The sequence below is a fragment of the Oxyura jamaicensis genome, chromosome 12, assembly GCF_011077185.1.
Source record: "Oxyura jamaicensis isolate SHBP4307 breed ruddy duck chromosome 12, BPBGC_Ojam_1.0, whole genome shotgun sequence".
Taxonomy (NCBI): domain Eukaryota; kingdom Metazoa; phylum Chordata; class Aves; order Anseriformes; family Anatidae; genus Oxyura; species Oxyura jamaicensis.
In genome coordinates this window covers 5,537,762-5,558,631 of record NC_048904.1, presented here as the reverse complement: position 1 = coordinate 5,558,631, position 20,870 = coordinate 5,537,762, and the positions used below count along the sequence as shown (strand labels likewise).

The 20,870-nt window shown below is 39.3% G+C and overlaps 1 protein-coding gene across 16 annotated transcripts in view; it reads left to right on the top strand.

Moving 5' to 3' along the window:
* The window catches only part of ATP2B2 (ATPase plasma membrane Ca2+ transporting 2), a 405,121-nt gene that overhangs the window by 150,261 nt on the left and 233,990 nt on the right, over positions 1-20,870 (top strand). The window contains exon 1 of one of the 16 annotated variants that reach the window (XM_035337431.1): positions 13,319-13,338. The exons of 11 other annotated variants lie outside the window; for them this stretch is intronic. The gene's annotated coding sequence lies outside the window, so the exon portion shown is untranslated. Of the gene's footprint in view, positions 1-13,318; positions 13,339-19,205; positions 19,440-19,541; positions 19,627-20,505; positions 20,660-20,870 lie in introns of those variants that run through there. 4 more of the 16 variants (XM_035337427.1, XM_035337433.1, XM_035337429.1 and 1 more) reach the window with 4 other exon arrangements.

Here is a 20,870-nt window from a genome sequence, read left to right as displayed (position 1 = left end):
AGTGGAAGATGTTAACAACTGGGAGCACGTAACTTCACAACAGTACCAATAAAACATATTGGGATAGTCTCAACTATTTGCCACATGACAAAATCCAGTAAAAAACTGTGATAACTGACCAGAAAATGTGGCTATAATTTCTGAGAGACACAGAAAACTTTCTTTTTGTCACCTGTGCAAAGCCCATAGTTTCCTGGGCAGAAGTGATTTATGTTTGCCTTTACATGGCAAATAAACACTACACATAGATGTTCTCCACTGGTGCACTGCAATTCAGTTTCATAGCTTGAATTTAGAGAAACTCTGTGGTCAGTGAGGAATCGTTAGCAACAGAATAATTTCATCTGGTGGAAGGCAATCATTTACTGTTGGGGTTGACGTGGGTGGGAGCACGTCCATCAGGCCGCTGTTCTGTCACAGCCCTGGCTGGTGCAACAGCTGGGTACTGGCAGAAAGCAGGTACTGCTTTCATCTCTTGTCATAGTCATGGTCCCAGTCCGGCCTTGCACTGTTTCTTGCACTCATCTTTGAGCCGATCTCAGTCCTTTCTGAGTGGCACATGAACTTTACGCATACTATGACTGGCTTAGGCTGCAGGAAGCCAGGCTGCGGGGTGGAAGGAGCAGTGAACCACATGGAGTTGGCTCTGAGGTTGGAAGGAAAGTGATGAGATAAGAGGGCTGCTGCAGTTCCAATCCTCTACAGCTGCCTATCCAACCTTTAGAAAATAGGATTACTGGTTATTCTGTTAAAAGATCTACTGCTATGGTGGATTGGCTCCCTTCTTTCCAGAGACAGCAAGCATGCCTTAAGATTACATGTAATTACATAACCATGCAGTTTAACACCTTATGGATGTCCTGTGCTTAATGCACTTTCAACTTCTTTTTGAGCTAAACAGAAATTTTTCAGACCTTCATAATTCCTGTTGTTACCATATAGCTCTCTATTTCTGTTAAGCAGACAGTTTTATGCTACAAATGTAACTTCAGTAAAAAAAAAAAAAACAACAGAAAAAAAACAAACAGAACAGTACAACATTCAAAATGTACAAAAGTAACAGGGGTATGTGACTTTTTGCTTGTTTTAATAAGTCAGTATCACAGGAAAGCAAAAGCAATACTTCTGTCTTTATGATCTTAAATTTGCATCCGAGATACCACGTCAGTTAGCTTCCAATCAGGATTTCTTATTCCCTGTAGCTGACTGCTTTCAGTTGGGCTGTGATAATGTCCTGGAGTTGAAATTAAGATCTTTGAAGGGACATTTGGTGACAAAAGTAGAAAGAGTACCCCATTTCCTCCTCCCTGATGTTTTCCTTCTTGCATTTAACATGGCCGTGAGCTCACTAGAGAAGAAAAAGAGAGCAGAAACATTTTTTAATGGAGTGTAGGGAGGACTGAAATGAATTTTTCATATATATTGCTCTCTGAAACATGTCTTCCTGAGGTCACAACAAGCCCCAGTGGCCCCGCACGGGAAACAGGGAGAGCCTGTGTCTGAGAAGGAAGATGTGGCACAGCTCACTCTGGCAGCAGTCAGCTCTTAGATCTGCTTTGGACGTGCTCTGCTCTCCTGTAAGTTTGCCAAGTAAAATGCTGCTTAACATCAGAACTTCATGATCAGTGTTGTAAAACAGCATCATAAGGAACCTGTAGAACTTGTATGTAAGGAGAAAAATCAGTTTAAACAGAACCCCCACAGATTTTGCAACACGAGACTTCTCATGGGTAAGTGAGCTATGTGGCCTTCACAAAGACATTAATGTGGATGATGACGTTTATTTGTCGTGTATGAATGAGAAATCTGAGTGCGCAGAAACTCGATGAACATGAGCAAATGCACAGCTCAATGTGCAATAGCTGTGCAGAGGTTAACTTTGTGATTCTTATGTTGCCACATCTAATACGATAATTACTTTTGGCACCTTTGTGCCTAGGCCTAATTCATCTTGCAAAGATAAGGTAATCATTTACCACTTAACCTCATTCTTCATGTGCCAAATAACACAATAGTACAATAAAAACTTAGACATCCAAGTTGGGAGTAAAGAATGGAGGCCAATATCTTGGGCAAAAACAATATTTGAACAGTAAAATAAGCAGGATTAGAGGAAAATTCTACCTCAAAACAAGTCAGGCTTTAGCAAAGAGCCTTGCATTAGTATTTTTACCTGGCAAACCTTAGGCTGAGATTGGCTGTGGTGAAATGTACAATTCTCCAGCAAACATTTGTAGGTTTCAAAAGAGGACATGGTTCAATTAGTATTGCTGCACCATGAGTGGCATTTTATGGTAGGCTGTACAAAGTTGTGTGTTCCTAGTTAATTTTTAGTTTTGTACTATAGCTTAGACACATGTTGTACAAATATGCCTTGGCTCGGGCTGTAAAACAGCAACAAAAAAAAAAGGACTGGGACACTTTTTAGTGTATTTGAAGTAGGGATGGCACAAGGTAGTCCTCATAGAGAAGAATATGTAAGAAGGTGGGAGAGACTGTAATTGACATTTGAAATGGAGATCTAAAGTGTAGTCAATAACTATGTTGATGGTTTCTCCATTACCTCACATGCATGACTTATGTTTACAGTTACATAACTGTTTATATGTAAATAAAGCTATTGCAGCTTGCTTTCCCTCTGTTAGGGCAGTTTTAGCTTAATTATGTAGAAGAGGTGTGGGGAGCTGGGGAACGTTCATATTATTGTGGTTCATTTAAAATTTGCTTCTTACATCTTTGCTACTTGCCACAAGTAATTTAGTGTTTATTCATTTATTTATTTTTCTTTCTGCATGGAAGAACGTGCATTCACTCATTCTATTTTCAGTATAATAGCTGAAATTTTCAGTCCTGGACAACAGAAGAAAGGTGAACTGCACCTTCTTTGTGCTTTCTGGACAAGCAACTGGGATGATGTACTGCTGCCATTTCTCACTGTGGATGTATAAACAACTGTAGAGTCATTTTAGAGTTAATTATATTGTAGCTCTCTTTTGGTGTGATGGAATAAAAATCCATTAATCGCTTCAGTGGACCTTCGCTCCTCTTAGAGCAAAGTTTCACTATACTGTAAATGCTTGGTATTATGTCAGTTCCCTAGAAGTAGTCATTATCACCTACACACTTGGTGTCAAGTGCTGCTTTCTAAAGAGATTAGTACCTTTTCCTCCTCCACCTCCTCCTTCTCCTCCTCCACTCTTGCTCAGCTAAGTAGAAGAGAATCCAAATTATCGCAACCATACAGGATGGAAAATGGAAAATAATGCCCCTGATGTGTGTGTGGTTGCTGTTTCAAGGAGAGAAATAAGATCCAGGATTTTATTCCCCTTCACTAGCACTTTCGTGCTGACCTAATTTCACCTGACGTCAGCAGGTTTAGCATGGTAGCTCCGAGCAGAACAGGGCTGTGAGCCTGTCAAGCCTTCGCTGCACGCTGCAGAGTGGCTAAGTAAGGAAACAGGGGTTGAAAACCAGCCACTGGAGAAGAAAACACGGGTAATCACTCTCTGTGTAGTAGGGAAAGGAAGGAAAACTGCAATCAAAGTAACAATGGAATTAAATCCAAATAAAAAGAGGACCTTGAACCAGAACACATTTTTTTCTTCTTTTTTTCTTTGTTACTTCCGTAATATTCCTATACCTGTGAGAAGATTTGGCTGATTGGGCTCTTATCAGTTATTTGCTGGTCACCTGGCAACAACCACTCATACCTCTGTTATACAGGCATGCATTTGTCATCTTACCAGGCAGGACTGACTAAAAGAAACAACAGTGCAGAGGTTAACTGAAAGGAAAAGGGGGAACAGAAGTTTTTCAGGGTTAATGTCACATTCACTTGGATGCTACCTGTGCACCCAGTGAGGAAACCCAGTACGAGATGGAGAAATGGTATCAGAAAGGAAAAAGTTAATAAAAACATCCCAAGCAACCCACTCTTGTATCTAGTAATGCCTGTTTTTTTTGTAGAAGAGAGAGTATCCTATCCACCTGCTGTGATCTAAATGTTGTTTACAAAGGTGAAAGAGAGAAAACAGAACAAGCTGCTAGGAAATAGGTAATGTTGCCACACTGGAAAGACTGGGGTCGTTGTGGACAGCATTCCCCCCACATCCCATCTCTAATTTTTGAGGATTTCCAGTTGTGCTTGCTAAGCACACAAACTGGATATTTCTGCTGAAATCTGTGCTGAAAGATTTCTCAAAGCTTTTACATTTTCTTCTGCTTCCTATTTAGCATTCCTTTGAAACAAGTGACTGAGATTAAAATTCCTTGCTTCTATCTTTCACTGCCTTTAAGCAGGCTCCTGCAGCCAGGAGCAAAAGGTTTCCTATCTGGGTAGTCATCTTAACAAATAAAAGGCCACGTACCTTAGGCTGCAAGTTCTCAGTTCTGCAGAAAAATGCAATGACAGCAGCAGTCTGGGCACTGGCAGTTCAGTGTATTCTATGTAATTTGCAGTTCAAAATGTTTAATAGGTCTGTTACTCATCTTTTCTGGAGGAGTTTTATGTTTATGGAGCAGAGGTTTCTAAACTGTGATACTAACGTCACTAGTGGTACACTTCAAAGCAGTGTGCAGAAATGGCAGCTCCCAGTTCTGTCTGCACAAAGTCAATGCCTTCGTGCAGGCTGTTCCTCTGCCGGGTGGGTTGGCCTCATTTGCTGCTTCAACAGAGCTGCTGTCTCTGCAACCTGATCGCTGTTCCCCGCTACTGTCCTGCATAGGACCCTACTGGTGCAAAGCCCTCCCTGCCTTGTTGGCTGTGGGCAGCAACACAGCGTTGTGTTGGGAGTCTTGTGGAGCAAGATGAGAACCTCTTCTGGAGGTGCAGAGGGTGAGCTCTTACTACCACTGTATGAGCTTACTGGAAGTAGGGTTGTTAGCGATGGTTTTCATGTTTAAATAAGGGGTATATAAGTAAAATAAATGGCTCAGATCAATGTTTGCAAGCAGGAGCACATAGCTGAAGACAGAAATTAAAAACAGTGGTGCTAGAAGAAAACAAAACAAAACAAAAACAAAACAGACAAACACCCCTGAGGCTTTTACAGAGTTCCAGACTGTTCTTGCCTGTGCAGGGTTTTGAGGAGATGCTCTAGGTGTGACAATTTTCACTTAATCCATGTGCATTCTGGAGAGGTTTTCTTTTTGCAGCGATGCTGCTTGAAATCTGAGTAATGAGTTACTGTTCAGTTCTATATCTGAAGAGATTAGGGAATGGAATTAGATTAATAGGGGTCACTTTGGTTCAAGGAGCAAGGAATATGGGGCAGTAAGAAAAGGTGTTGTTTCACGAGGTCGGACAGAAGAGCTGGTCTAGCTGGGGCTGCAGTTGTGTCAGACCTCAGTCTTGGATTGACTTTCATGCCTGATAAGCTTATGTCCTGAGGAATGACCAGAGTGTGTGGGGGGTTAAAAAATGGGGTAATGTCCTCTGAACAGTTTTGAGGCTTTTCTCTTCTATGAAAATAAGAGAAAGTAGTTTGATGTGATTTTAAACATCCCCTGAGAAAGGTCTGTAGTCCTCCTAACCTGTAAGAAGTTATGTTTGGGAAAGCATGGAAGTAGAGTTTGCACCTCTGAACTTTTGTTGCAATGCAATAGAGTATAATAAAATTATTTAGTGGTTTGGTTGCTTAATATTTATATTTCTGCTGTAGATTGCATCTGTCTATGACAGACCTTAATTATTGAAAGACTGAGTATTTAACAACCTTCTGTTTGTCTGCACTGTACATAATCTGTCATATTTAGAGAGAGGAAACAGACATGGTGAAACTAAGTCACTTGGTCAAGGTTACAGGGAGAGTTTGTGATGAATGTTGAAATTAAATCTAGATCCTCCTAGCCCTGAGCTAATGCTGTTACAGTGTGGTCACTCTTCTATCTAGAAATCTCTTCTTTCATCATAGGCACTGTAAAGAAATACTAACTGTAGGAAATATTGTGACTTCTTTTATTTAGTGGATTATGAATCTGGGATATTTATCTGCATGTTTTGTGGTTTTGGCTAAGTTTACTGCAGTGTCTGTGATACCCAAGTTGGGAAGCTTTTCTGGAGAAGCTATTAAGGAGCCTCTACCCCCACCCCAAATGAGAAGTACGAGCCCCTGCTTCTTTAGGTGCGTTGCAGAATTTAGAGTTGATGTGCACGTGTGAGCTATGGAGCTCAAGAGAGCCTAAGTTAATGCTCTAGCTGGAAGAAGAGGAAGCGCTTTGCTTGAGGTAGTATTTAGACCAGTGTCTTGGAGGTAGTTTCAATATGAGGAGCAGGACTGAGCTCAAAATCGGAAGTTTCCTGGTCATAGACCTTGCTGGTAGGCAGCTGGGACTGAAGGTGCAAACAGAGGGGACATTAGATGGATTAAGATCTTTTCTTAAGAGACACATCTATGTTGCTTTTAGAACTGTCAAACCTAGTTTTAAGTATCTGGCTTGAACAATGTAATTGAGACAGCACGAAGTTCAGCACAAACTAATTGCTCAGTACTTCACTCAAGTATTTTTCAGGATGATATAACTGAACATAAGCTGTGCTAACTTTCATTCTTTTACAGCTAAATATACATCTCTGTAGTCTTGTTGAGCTTGAGATGATTGTGTGGTGATGAAGAGAGAGGCAACATTTTATGTAAGGTGTGTGTAGGAGATCTGGGAGAGATCTCCATAGGGATCATATTAGAGCGTATAAATGTAGAAATGGTTATTTACAGGTGAAGTGTAGAGTGAGAGGGGAAGGGAGCAAGGGATCTGAGTCTTACTGTTTTCTTGTCTCCAGAGAAGTGCTGAACATCAAACTGCTGGCTCTGTATGAACCTCAAGGGATTCCTGATTTCATTCAGGATCATATTTACAAAAGGTTGGTGATTGGTTTGAGAATCCAGAGTGAGATTAGTCATAAAGGTTGATGCTTTATCTTCTTACCATCTTGAGGTCTCAAGTCTTTAAAAAATAAATCTGAACAATTATGAAAGTTATCACTAAATATTTGTAAGTATATTGTAATTCAACTTGACAGTGTTTTGTATGTCCATTGGCAAATTTTTGCATTCTTCTTGATGAGTGCCAAGAGGACGCTTATTGCGCAAGCCACTCGTTCTGCTTTAGTATTATTCCTTGGATTGGTGCTCCTGGGGATAGACAAACTTCAGTGCCAGACCTTTGTTTCCTTGTTCTAGTTACGCAATTCTTTCATTAAGATTGAAATCACTAGCTTACTTTCTCATGCTGATATTGCAAACGCACGTAGCACATTTTACTAATGTAACTCCGTTGCAATCACTTTCAGTATTCATGTTGCCTGAGTAAATCAGATGCTTATGCTTTCTTATTAAACAGGAGAAAAGAAACCAGATTTTGTTACAAGTGAGGTAATTTTGCTCTTTATAGGCTGTGATTTCAGGACGTCTGCCCTTTTGTTTGTGGTAATTATTATTTTTACCTTCCTGAAAGCATAGCACCCAAAAACTGTATAAAGTGAATATTGTGGTGTAGATCATTATTTTATTGCTGTTATGTCTCTAATTTGTATGATTCATGTTTTTCCCCTAGATTCCTTAAATACCATATTGAAAGATTTCAGGTAGTTTTGAACACTGTTCTCCATAAACTGTCGTTTTATCTTTTTATGCATCTTTTCCTGTAAGAGGCCAACAGCTTAAACTTGGAGACTGTCCATTCCCTCCAGGCAGAGCAGAATCATCAGTACTTTGTGTATAAACAGTAGGAAAAGTCAGTTACAATCATTTTTGTGCCTTTGTACCTAGCTATCTAGGAATAAAAGATAAATGTGGACGTTAATGACGGAACAGAAAAGACTGTTTACAGCAGCTCTGTAGCTTATTTTTTATTTATATATATATATTTTTTATTTATTTTTTTAGCAATGTAATACATTTTAACTATTTGGAATACATTGTAAAATGGAAAAGTTCCTTTGCCCAATGGTTTAACAGTGGTCTCTAGTTTTATCAGTCAGTTCTGTACACTAACTAGAACTGCAAGCCAATATTCTTCCTGCCAGTGCACTGGGTTTCTTCCATTAGCTTGCAAATGTCTAACTTCAAACTCTTTGAAATATTGTATTCTAAATGAAATCAACTTATTCTGCTTTTTAATAATAGACTTACTAATCTATCTTGATTGTAGAATTTCAGTTTACTTGTGCGTAATTCTATTTTTTTTTCTAGTTTAGACTGGGAGAAAGTAAATTCTTTTTTCATGTGTCAGATTTTTTTGTTTTGTAATCTCTCTGGGAGGAAGAAGAGCAGGGAAAGCTGTCACAGATATGTTTTCCCAACTATTTTAGAGGATAGACACAGTAAATGGTTGCTCTTAATAACATTTTCATATCTGTACATTTTCATGGAAACTATACTGGATTATATGGAGTACTTTGCTTTCTAGTAGCATCAGTGGAAGGACTTCAGATATCATTGTTGAGAGTGGCTGCAAATCTGATATGGGAAGGATATTTCTGGCTTTCACATGCATAGGACACCTAGCTATGAAGTGATGTTGCTGACAACCAAGGGATAACATTTACTTTTCCGAAAAATTCCTTAGGACACTTCAGACTTTGTAAATTTAGGATTTAAAATGCTGTATGTTATCAGCCTGAATAACAGGTAACCAGATTGAACCGTGCTCCTGTAGAGTATCATGTAAAGCTGCTATGATTTTTTTTTCTTTTTTTTTTTTTCTTTTTTTTTTTTTTTTCCTCCAGTTAAGCGTACAGTCTGTTTTCTTCTTTATAGCAAATTAAATTGCTTTTGGGAACTGAAGGTGTTGTTACTTGCTTTGCTGAGTACACTGAATGGAAGACGGATCGGGTTGCTGGAGAGCGACCTCTTGGGCAGCTCTAAAACAATTTAGAGCTCTTGAAGGCTGGTTCAGTGTAGTCAGCTAAAACACGACAACTAAATGCCCTAGCAAATGAAAGCAAACACTTCAGGTGGCAGCCCGGACTGCTGCCAGCATTGAGTACACGAAGTGTTGTGTGTGATCATTAATTAAGGGGGACCCCAGTATTTTCATAAAACAAGAAAAAATCAAAGGCTAACATTCAGCTTACGTAAAATGTGTTTGAGAAATTGTTGCCTTTTTAGAGGATATTTGAGCTTAGCATTTAGATGTTTCTTTAGAGAATTAATTATTTGAAAGCCATGGCTACTACATGCCATCTTGGGGGTTTTGGGAGGCATGTAGTTGAGTCTTCTCTCCCCATTCACCAAAGTTATATTCACACAATTTCCAGCATTTCAGATATGGGGAACATAGAATCCTGAGCTGTATTTTATTATATTTTTTATTATTTTTTCTTATCTGTGCTATGATCATCCCTTGTTGTCGTTCCTGAGATAGGATTAATGAAATGCCAAGAGGAAAACAAACAAACAAACAAACAAAAACAACCTCCATGGGATTTCATTTTACAAATGCTGAAAGTTCTCATCACTACTTTATCTAAATATAATGCTGTAAGCATTTCTGTTGCTTGTGAATATGATGATGTTTGGAAGCTACAGCAGCTCTCTGGAAACCTAATTTTCCTCTCCACAAATCGAAGTTAGGAGTATTAAATATAATTAATATGGAATATCTGTGTTTAACTGTTTTATGGTATGTAAGCACAGAACATTTAGATGTCTTTAGTGAACTAAGTTAAGTACATGATGGAGGACTGCAAAATTTTCTTTATCCTCAAGGTCAGCTAACATCTTTGACATCACTTTGGCCACAGATCTACATTCAAGAAATACAGGTATTAATCCTAACCTTACACGTAGTTTCAGTGTTTGAAAATTTATATAAGTATATGCATTACTTATTATCTTTTTTCTTGATCTTTTGAATATAACTCTATAAGCTGTTTCTTTTTAGAGACTGGAATGTCTGCCTTAGACAACAAGTCAACAAAAAGTACAAAATGCAATGCAGTTTATCTTTGCAAGACAATGCTGTATTAAAAAAATGACTATTTGTCTAAAGAGATTATTAAGGAGTCCTTCCAAATATATAAATTTCTAAGAAGCAATGCTATTTAAAGTAGAATTTGAGTAGCAGCTGCTTATCTGACAGCACAGGACACTTTCAAAATTACTAAGCTGAAATGGCAGATGAATGCTTAATGGTCTTAAATTTATCAGACCCTTAACAGTCCATGCATAAAACACCTTCTGAAGGTTTAAGAAGGGGGAAAGAATGAGGCTTTTGCTTGCTTTGACTGGTTTACAAGTGCTTGAGATTTTTTCCCTCTTGTTCCCTTTTCCAGAGACATGACTTAAATGCACTTTGTCTGTTTCTTCTCTTAACCTTCCAGACATTATTATTTATTTACTAATCATTTGTTTTTTGTTATCCATCCATTCTTTGTACGTTTATAGAGATTCAGATGTTAGCACGATCGTCACATATCCACTGGGCAAGGCCATATGCCAGAGAACAAGAATAACGGTAGCTTATGCAAGCCTCGAATAGGCAGAAGCTGCAGGGATTTCATCACTATGGTCTGCAGTTTTATTGCTAGATGCTAAGACACCCAACAGATTTATTTGCAGCAAAAACCTTACTAAGAAATTGTGTCTGTGTATTAGCTCTGGAAAAGAGTTACAGTGATGTGTCAGTCATCCTGGTGGCCAAGGCCTTGAGTTCAGGGTTACTGAATTCACGTGCTCTCCTAGATCACGTGTGGTCTCTGTAGTCCTCTCTGAGGCTGTGACATAAGCTGTCAAATGACCCACAGTGAAATATAACATTAACCTCTTTTTTCCTGTGCAAAATAACATTACCTGTTCTTTGCGCTCAGAATGACTTTTTTCTTCCTCCACTACAAGCATATTCCTAGTTGGTAAATGTTTATTTATTTATTTATTCATTGAGTGAAGGGCAGAGCAATAAATATGCATCTGAGAAAAGGTGGTTAAAATCTAGTCCAAAAAACATTCAAACCTTGTAGCCTGTGCTCACTAGTTGGCTAAACATTGATAGCTTATCTTATAAGTAAAGCTTGTAAGTAAATAAATGTGCTTCTTGGTTCATCCTTTCTTGCTCTTTTGGTTCAGGGTTGTAATGCCTGGCTGCTTTAGAGCATCTCTGGGCAGCAGAGGAGATCCTAGCTTGTTCTGTTTGCCCATAAATCCTTTCTTGACCCATGTATGACCAAGCAGAAGGATATATATATTGTTTTATCTTTCAGAACTTTTCGGTTAACTAGGAATGTAGTTATCTGCAGCACATGAATGTTTCTGGTGACAGATTATTATAATAGTGCATAGTTTGAAGGATTATTTCACTTAAGGAAATACTAGAAAATATTTCTGTGTGTAGTCACATTGCCGGTTTGCCAGATGCCATTTAGCTTCTCGCTGAAGTCCCTGTTCAGTTCTGCTTCCTGTTGCTACCTTGTGAATAAGGTCTTTTAGAAAATGTTGAAGATGACATTTGTACAATGTAAGCATTTGTCAGGTCAGCAAAAACAAGAAGCCATGCATGTGGCTTGTCTATACATGCAGATACTTGGGAGTAGATTAGTGTGAGGACACATTTATTCTCCGTCTTTGTAAAGAAATTGAAGAAAAAGGAAGAAGAAATCATAGAATCATAGAATATCCTGAGTTGGAAGGGACCCTTAAGGATCATCAAGTCCAACTCTTGACACCGCACAGGTCTACCCAAAAGTTCAGACCACAGTCCAATCTCTTCTTAAATTCTTAAATGCGTGAATCATGTTTGGATGTGGGGTTATTCTAGACTAGGTATTGTGTATTTTTTTTCCTACAATAACATTTTTCTTCACATGTACAGTTTGCCTGCACTAGATAGTCCACTGCATTCTAGAATAACATTTATGCCTTGGCAAGGCCCTAGGCATTGTTGCTGCGCATGCTCTATGTCAGAAAGTGCTGAAATTCTGGCAAAATTATGACAGCTATTATTTCATGGTCTTGCATCTGGGATTAAGAAACAGCTAATGGTTTTTATTTGGTATTTTTATTTCATATACAATAAGATTTGATGTGATATTTGGTAAATATGCATTTAATATGAACAAATATTTTATATAAATTATGTTTATGAATAAGTATTTATTTCTATATGTATTCCAATAATTCTTTAATCTTCCTTTTCCTAAGAAAATAAATCCCTTTGCTAAAGAATTTGAACACTTATTTCAAATCTCTATATAACTGTGAATAAAACCTCATGGTAGTGTATTAATATACACTATACGTATCATGGTAGTGTATTAATATACAAAATTACAAACAGCTGTCAAGACAATTTCAGTCTGGGGCATGACTCTCTAGTAGTCTGAACTCCTGTCATGGGTTTCGTGAGAGAGATTCCCAGGTGCTCTAGTGGCAGCAGTGACCGATGTGTTGGTGTTAATACCCTTTTCCTGCTTTGGCTGCATTGTAGCCCTTCTGTAAAACCCCATGGGATGGGACCAGTTGTAAATGTTCTGGCAAGTTCCAGCCCGTAGCAGCAAAGCCCTTCAAGCCACAGAAGCCAGTCTGGGAGTGAGCACAGAAAGCAAGGTGGGGGCTGGCAGCCCCGGTGGGGGCTACCCTTGCTGGCCAGGGAGCCCCGCAGATGCTGGCTGCAACAAACTGGGCGGTGTGCCCAAGGCAGAAGGCTGTGGTATGGGGATGGACATCAGAGGCTGGGAGTGATTTATGTGGCAGGCAGACTCCAGTTCTCTCTTCCCACGCCGAGGAACATCAAGAGCCACGTATCTTTTAATTGGCCTCCGTGGCCATGGAAAGGAGAGGCTGACGGTGCAGAGGATGTGGGGCCAACCATGTCAGCAGGCTGGGTGGCTGCGTGGTTCCCGGCACGGGGCTCATGCTCGTCCTGGAGGCTGCGCCGCGTGGGTGCGCACGTCGCCACGCAGGATGATTACTGGCACTCGTGGAACAGGGCAGATACGTGCGGCTTAACAAAGCTTAACAGGTCAGGTTGCCTTACCCAAGAAGCTATACATAGACTTTTATCTTGTTATATTGGGGAAAATGAAACAAAACAATGCCACAACAAACGCAACAGAAATCATTCCTTCAAGGTGATTTATTTCTAGAAAAAATGTATACTAGTTCTATTATTTGCTGAGCTATTGAAAGCCCTTATTTAATAGTTTGCTAAAATTTTATCTCTTTTTAATTGTCGAGAATGATTGAACCTTGTCCCACTGTTATTTCAATTTATGTTAATCATTTGCTTTTACTAGAGTACTATGTTAAATAATGCTAGTACAGGCTTCAGTTGTTGATACAGTTTTGGAAAACACTACGACGGTACTTATTGTGTCAGTCTGAGATTTACAGTAAGGATATCAAGGTATGTATGAAAAGGGCATATATTGAAGAATGAAGGCTTAGAGAATGTCTTGAGAAGGATGCATTTTTAAGTAATATTATTAACAGGTCAAATTTATGCTTTAATTCTCTGCAATTATTTATTAGTGTCCAAGCTGTCTGAAAGATGACTGTGTAACAATTAATTTAAATATGTCAGTTTCCTTTTTTAAGGAGCAATCCAAGGTTATAGTGAGACCTAGCTATATAAAGGTGGTACTTAACTTGAGATTGATATCCATGTCATAGGCATAGGCAGTTTCACCGTAAAGGATGCTCTTTCAAATGCATTCTGACTTTGAATATGCTTTTCCAATTGAAGATGAATGGTTTCCTGTACAAAGCATTAGCCAGTAAGAAGGAATAACAACCTCTAGAAAATTGTAGTATTTTGTATCAGTGATATCAGGAGAAGGTACTGAACCAACATTCTTGTTCTAAACTTATCTGTGCTCTCTGGAAGACGAGATTTGGTGAAACAGAGATGTGGATCCATGTAAGCTATCTGTACGTACAAAAATTCAACCCTATTTCTGAACGTCTCTGAAGGGTAGACTGCTTGAAATCTGTAGGCTCATACAAAGTAATGTACTTTTTTTAAATTGTAGGATCCTATTATTTGAAATTAAACTGTCAGTATCCTACCAGTGCCCATGAGGGCCTGTAATCTTCACTGAGAAAACAAAACAAAACCAACCAACCAAAAAAAACCCACAAACAAAAAAACAGAAGACATTCAGCACAACACCTGTTTCAAAGTATGCCCACCAGCACACTTTCAGGGTTGAAATACAGACTAAACTGAAGGGGTGATTCCTAAGCATATTGAATATGTCATTCTTCAGTTCCTAAAACCTGTGTCACTCTTGGGTTATTTTTTAGAGCTACTGTTAGGCTGCTTTGTTGGTTGTAATTTGTTCTGAGAGTTTAAAAAATAGTTTTTCTCATCTGCATGTGATAAGTAAATTCTGTCTTAAACTAAGGAAGAGGTGCAATGCTTGTGTAATACTATTTTCATATTTTGGGGGACATCTTAGACTGTTCAGATCATGAAGGAGCTGATTTCAGCTGTGGATTTATGTGTAGCTGTATCAGATGTTGCAGTTGCAGATGCTTACTCTGGCAAATACACATCACTTCTTTGGAGGAGAAACTAAAGATGCTGCTCTGTTGGGAACTCTGTCATTGCTGTGGCCAGGCAGCGAGCCAGGTTTACTTGAACTTTATTAGGAAGCTCAGACTCATTACTGCTGCTTCCAGTAGACTCTGCTTTCCTTAGATTTTATTCTTTTTTGAAAGGGCCTGATTCTTTTTTGAAAAGGCTGTTCTCACTCGGGTGACCCTGGTTTAGTTATCAGAGCACTAACACTGTTGCAGGGAAGGAGATGGTGATGCCAGCCCAACCTTATAGCACGTCTGTTCTTTGCGGGCATGGATGATAGGGAAAGGAAGAACAAATGTTTGTATTCATGGATATCAGATGGCGGAGGTTGGAGGAAAGAGGAGGTAACCACAGTGGTGGCATTCTGGTAGGTCTGCTTTCGGGTATGAGAAAACTGGGATTCTGATGTGGAAAGTGAGCTGCTATGGAACACAGTAATTTATCAGTCGTAAAATTAATTTGTACAATAAAAGCAATGTTTTAAACGTGCTGCTTATCTCCTAACCTTCGTTGCCTCAGAGAGTACACTTAGGTATGTCAAATACCCTTCTCTCAAAGACAGGAAAGGGTTAACAAGTCAAGCAACCTATAACTGCAGTAATTTGTGACTAGTGCATATACTTATTTTATAGTTAGAGAAACTGAAGCACAGTGGGATTAAGTGACCTACTAACATCCCATAGTCAAGAAACTGCAGGGCAAGTCCTTGAATTTGGGTGTTCTGAGGTCCCTCTCCTCTACTTCTTTTATTAGGTCGTGTTGCTTCCTGGGATAACAACATGTTTGCGCGGTTTGGAAATGCAAGCTGTTTCTTTGCAGAAATATTACTGCAGAATGTTACAAAACTGGAGAAATACCGAGTCTGAAAACAGATTTAATTCCTGTTTTTAAAATGTAGCAAATGAGGTTTAAAAATATGAAAGGCTGCCAGTCTGCTGTTCTAGTTTAAGTATCTGGGTTGTGATTAGAAAAATATTAGAAATCTGCTGCTGATTTCCAGTGCTATTCCTTTGATTGGACAGCCTCACTGAAAAGGAGGTCTTGGTCCCCAAGATCCTGAAAGAGGAATTAAAATTATGTTCCTGTGTTTCCTGTCATTAATTATCTCATAAAGACCTTGAAAGGTGCTCATGACGTCTGTCACCAGCACATCTGGTCTGACATTTTCTCTAAAGAGTTAGGTAGAATCTTTCCTTTGTCTCTGGATATTTTCTGAATTGCCAGTTAAGGTTTTACCGGAGAAGTAATTTCTCAGGTCATATTCAAGCTCGCCAGCTAAAGTCTCCTTCCTTTCACATCCCTTAAGCATTGTGGTGGTGTTTTTTAAGGTTAGTCCTGAGAAACATCTTTCTATTTTTCTTTCAAATTTTCTGCTCTTTTGCTGCTCCATTTCCACTACTTGCCCCCAAGTTAAGGTGTTAAATTGTTCTTCTGTCAGAGGTAAATAATATGCCACTGGACGCTTTAATAAGCATGAGGACATGCTGACAAATCTTCATTTCAGGAGAGGCACTGTTCAGATGTTTTGTTGTTTTGCAATGCTTTGCTATTAAATTTTATAATGAGATCGAGAAAAAGTGCCTGCTAACATTGTAGCCATTTTGAGTTGGAAATGATAAAAGCCAAGCAAATTGGAAAATGTTACTTTATTTCACAGTTGTGTGTTAAAAAATATAGATAAAAACAACCTTTTAATATTGGTGCTATTTAATAGCTTATTTTGTGGGGTGGAATTGCTGGTTTCAGCTTTGGTTGTAAGGTACTAGTGATGCCTAGCAGGTGTTCCTTGTTCTGTAACTTGAAGGGTAGTGAGCACATACGGAGCCCTGACACTGCGTTAGTGGTGGTGGTCTGCAGCAGAAGAAAGGATGTGTAGCCCCTCTGCAGGGTGTGCACATAGTAGCTGTAGGTAAGGACAAGTATAACGTGGCTTTGCATTCATAGCTTCTCTATTTAAAAACGAGGCAAGCTCCCAGTGTTGTGCATGGTGCCATGACACAGGAGGTCAATTCTTACTCCCGAAAGTGCATCTTACCACAAAACCGTAGAATGGGTTGGGTTGGAAGGGACCTTAAAGACCATCCAGTTCCAACCCCCATGCCATGGGCAGGGACACCTCCCAGTAGACCAGGTTGCTCAAAGCCGCATCCAACCCGGCCTTGAACACATCTTCTGAGGTTGTGCTCAGCCATGGTGGCTGGCTTCCCGTAACACAGGTGGCAGTGGGATGAGTAGCAGTGCTGTGATGAAGGTAGCACCAACACTAGCAATAAAATGCCTACAGCACTGGAGAAGGGCTCCAAACTGGTGAGCCTAGCAAAAAGTTTAAATAGCATGATAATCTTGTTACGTGGTGTGATACTTTTGAGGCCCAGCATTAAATATGCACTGGGTTTATTCATGTGAAAACTTGGTCTGTTGGGATGGGTCCATAATGATATGTTCAAACTAAGCTTTTTCTTTCTTTTTGAACATATTTTTGTTATTTTCTTTGCATTCTTGTTCTGTTGCCTCTACTCTATTAGTCACAACCAAGGATTAGGGTATGTGCTGACCAAGTCCAATCTAGGCATGATGATTCTGTACTCAGGCTGAAGTTTCTGTACTATGACACATGTGACTGTGAGCTGCAGTCCTCAGGCTGGCAAGAGCCAGATGTATGGAACAAGTTTTTCTACCATGTTCAATTTCTTTAAGCTATTCCTCTCTTCATCCAGGAAGGACAGTTCAAAAAAATCTTATTTAATCTATTTGGTTACTCTGTCAGTCAAGCTTTTAGACCTTTTCAAATCGTCTTTAAAGCATGTACAGAAAAACAATTTAGTAGCTTAATAATTACAGATTACATTAATATCTTCCTGCTTTCTTGACAGAGTAGGAGAGGTCACCAACATTTGTGGGTCTGGACCTAAGCACAACACATCTCAAGTATAACACTTTTTTTGTCCTGTTATTTTTTTTTTCAGTGCCTGAATTCAGTTTTAAATCTGCACTCCGTGCTCCTTAAAGCTGCAGTTTGTACCAAAGACTTGCTAAGAAAAAGGGGACACATCTCTGTGCTTAATATAACACAAAGTCACTGCATCTAGTGCCCTGACATGCATATAATTGCCTGGAGCTTTCTAATGATAAAGGCAGTTTCACGAGAGAAAAATCTGTATTGATCCTAGTTGGAATTTAAATTTTACTTCATTTAAAAAAAAAATCAGCATAGATGAAACTCCCTGATCAATGATCCTAGCTGTGGTGCTTTTTTTTTTTTTTTTTTTTTTTTTTTAATAGCTTCCATTTTGGTGCAGTGCAGTACAGACTTTTGGTTTAACTGGCTGAATTGATATTCTGAGCAGCGAGTAAGGCAGGATGACAGAGCACAGAGCATCAGCACAGCTACTCCTATTAGTGCTCAGGGAGGTACGCTTACTTGCAGTTGCCCATTCTGTCCAAGACAGAGTGAAGTCACGAACCACTGCTGTCCTAGGATACTGTGGAAAAGCTTACAACTTTTCTATATGCTGCTTTAAACATAGTTGAAGAAAAGCAGTATATTTTTCTGTGTTCAGTCACTATCAGGATGGAATGGTTTGAGGTACAGGATTTGAAGTCACTATCTGGGAACACAGTGCATGTGCTGACCATGATTTACTTTAAATTGACTTAAAAAAAAAAATAACCCCTATTACGTAGATTAATTTTTTTAAAGACTGATGTCCCTTTTATTTTTGGTGCTTGGATTCTATTTATTTATTTATTTATTTTTGCACAGCTATGAAAGGGTGTTCCATTGAAATAAACAGCCCTTGGCATTTCAGAATCCTACTCATGTAATAATTCAAAATATCAGGTAGATTTTTTTTTTTTTTTTTTTTTTTTTCTGAAGAAATAACACAGAACAGATAGTAAGAAGCTTGGAATAAACTAAAATGCCCTGGTTTCTCAGAAAGTCTAAGACTCATTATCATGGAGTAGAGTGCTATGTTTTTAATGTTTAAAAAGCAAAAAAAAAAAAGGGGGGGGGGGGCAAAGCTACTGTGGCATGTGTATGGTTTTACAGTGTATGCTAATGTGACCAGATCAGATTAAAGATGAGGGCATTTTTGCATGCTTCTTCTGGGTGGGTTTTAGATTTCTGGAAGGCATGACAGAAACACAAGTGCAACAAAAACATCACAGCCTGGAAATAATTTTTTGACGTTTTCATTATAATTAACCTTGGTTCTTATATAAGCAGAAAGAGAGCAAGAGAGGAAGAGAGCTGTATCTATGAAAAAGGTGCTTATGAAGTAATCTGAGAGAGACATGTTTGTTGCATTTGCTGCCTCATTTATAATTAGTTAACAAAGCTAGGGAAACATTTGGTACTCCAACGCTCGGCAAGGCAGCCGATGCAGCCTGCTCTCTGCTGCAGGGGGGCACTGGATTTGCTGCTTCCCTCACTCCCCTTGCCCCCTCCGTACACAGCCTCCCCTCCACCTTCCCTTCCTCCTCAAATGAGAGTGATAGGACTTGACAGTCCTTGTCCTTGAAGGTTTCTCCCGTTTCTGAGTAAGTGGCATATTCCTGGTAGCTTGCCATCTTCCGTTTTTGTCATTATCCCAAGGGAAGTATTAAAATCACAAACAACAACATGGTGGTTCAGTCCATTTTTCTTTCAGAGAAACCTTTTCCTCCCTTCCCCTGCCTGCTGTTTGCTTCTCTCCTTTAGCAATGTGAAACTGCAGGCAGCAACCATCCTCCTGCGCTCTGGCAGCGAGATGCTCTGGCAGGAAGCTCGGCTGCCTCCCCACCTGCCTGCCGGGGTGGTACGGTCTGCAGAGGGACTCCGGTAATGTAGCTCCGCTTATCAATCCCTTACAGATGCCGAACGGTGATTACTCCGCTGTGTAATTGAAATCATTTTGGATTTGTGATGATATCTTAGCCAAGTAAGTAGCGACATCCACAGCATGAGAATAAAAAAAGAAAAAAAAAAATCGTTCCCCTTTCTGTTCTGAGCTTGTTTATTTGGCAATTTGCTTCTCATGAAGGCACAAGCTGATGAGAAAATGGTGTGGAGACTGGGTCTGAGTGATGCATTAGATTTTGGTTCATGCCCTGTGAATCTCTGGAAAGGTAATGCTGCAACTTCTGTAGATTATTCTGTAAGGTCAAACAGAAACTGCATTGCTAAAAGGCACTCTTGCATCAGAAATAATTCACTAAGCTTTTGTGGGCTAAAAATTCAGTATGATATTGTCTTTCTTAAACAAATGGTCTTGATTTTGATTAAATCTGTTATTTAGTGGTGAAGAGAACACGTGGATGAGGTTTTGCTTTTATCATTGCTGGTAAGAATTGGATGTGCTTTTTTTTTTTTTTTTTTTTTTTTTTTTTCTTTCTGAAGTCCAGAAAAGACTAAAATGTGAGCAGTACAGTTTGACTTTGTTTTTAACTTTAATGTTATCTTATGAGAGGTAAAGACATTTCTTATTGGGAAGATATGTAATCCTCAACTGGGTTTATTTTTAGAGCTGCTTATAGTTTTTTGATGTGTATGCTTGAAAGTAAAGGGCACACCGATTAACAAACAACAACAACAACAAAGTAGTGCAGTACCTTTCTATTGAAATGAAGTAGAAAATGCTGTAACAGGAACAGGGAATTTTATGTAATTTCTTTTAAGCATGCATAGTGTTTCCTGTGGCAAGGTGGGGAAAGGCTTTCTGTGGTGTGTTGGCACAATAACCGATAATTCTTACAGATATATACATGCTTGGAAAAAAAAAAAAAAAAAAAAAAAAAAACCAGCCCCAAATCCCTGCATGCTGCGTGGAAAAGCTTTTGGCTGCTCACGAACCATACAGTGCTTTAACAGAAAACATAAGATTACAGGAGTCATTTCCTATTATGTAAAGGGAGCTTCTGTGCGTTTGATCCCTGCTTGCGGCGCTGGCAGCTCATCTGCCCAGCGGTCCCGGGCAGTGGTCGAGCTCTTCCCCAGCCTCCCCTTTACTGACTTGGAGTTGTCCAGTACAAGCTGGGGCAGCTGCTTGGGCATCGCACGTCGTTTCCATGGACTAATGAGATGATGGCCATAGGCAGTCCTGGAGCACTTGAGCAGCCAGGAGCAGATGCTTAGCCCCGTGCTTTCCATACCTTCTGGAAGGTAAGTATTGAAGTTGCTAAAAGGGAATGCAATGCATATTCTTTCATGGTAAAACTGTTCATTTCACGATCCACATACATCCAAAGTGCGGCATACTTGCTAGGACTTCTGGTCATTTGACCTCTTTAGTACGTTCTGTTAGGGAATCTGTTAAAGGATTGCAGAGATGTTATACAAATGAGGATGTTTGAAAGATAGCTGGCATGCTTAA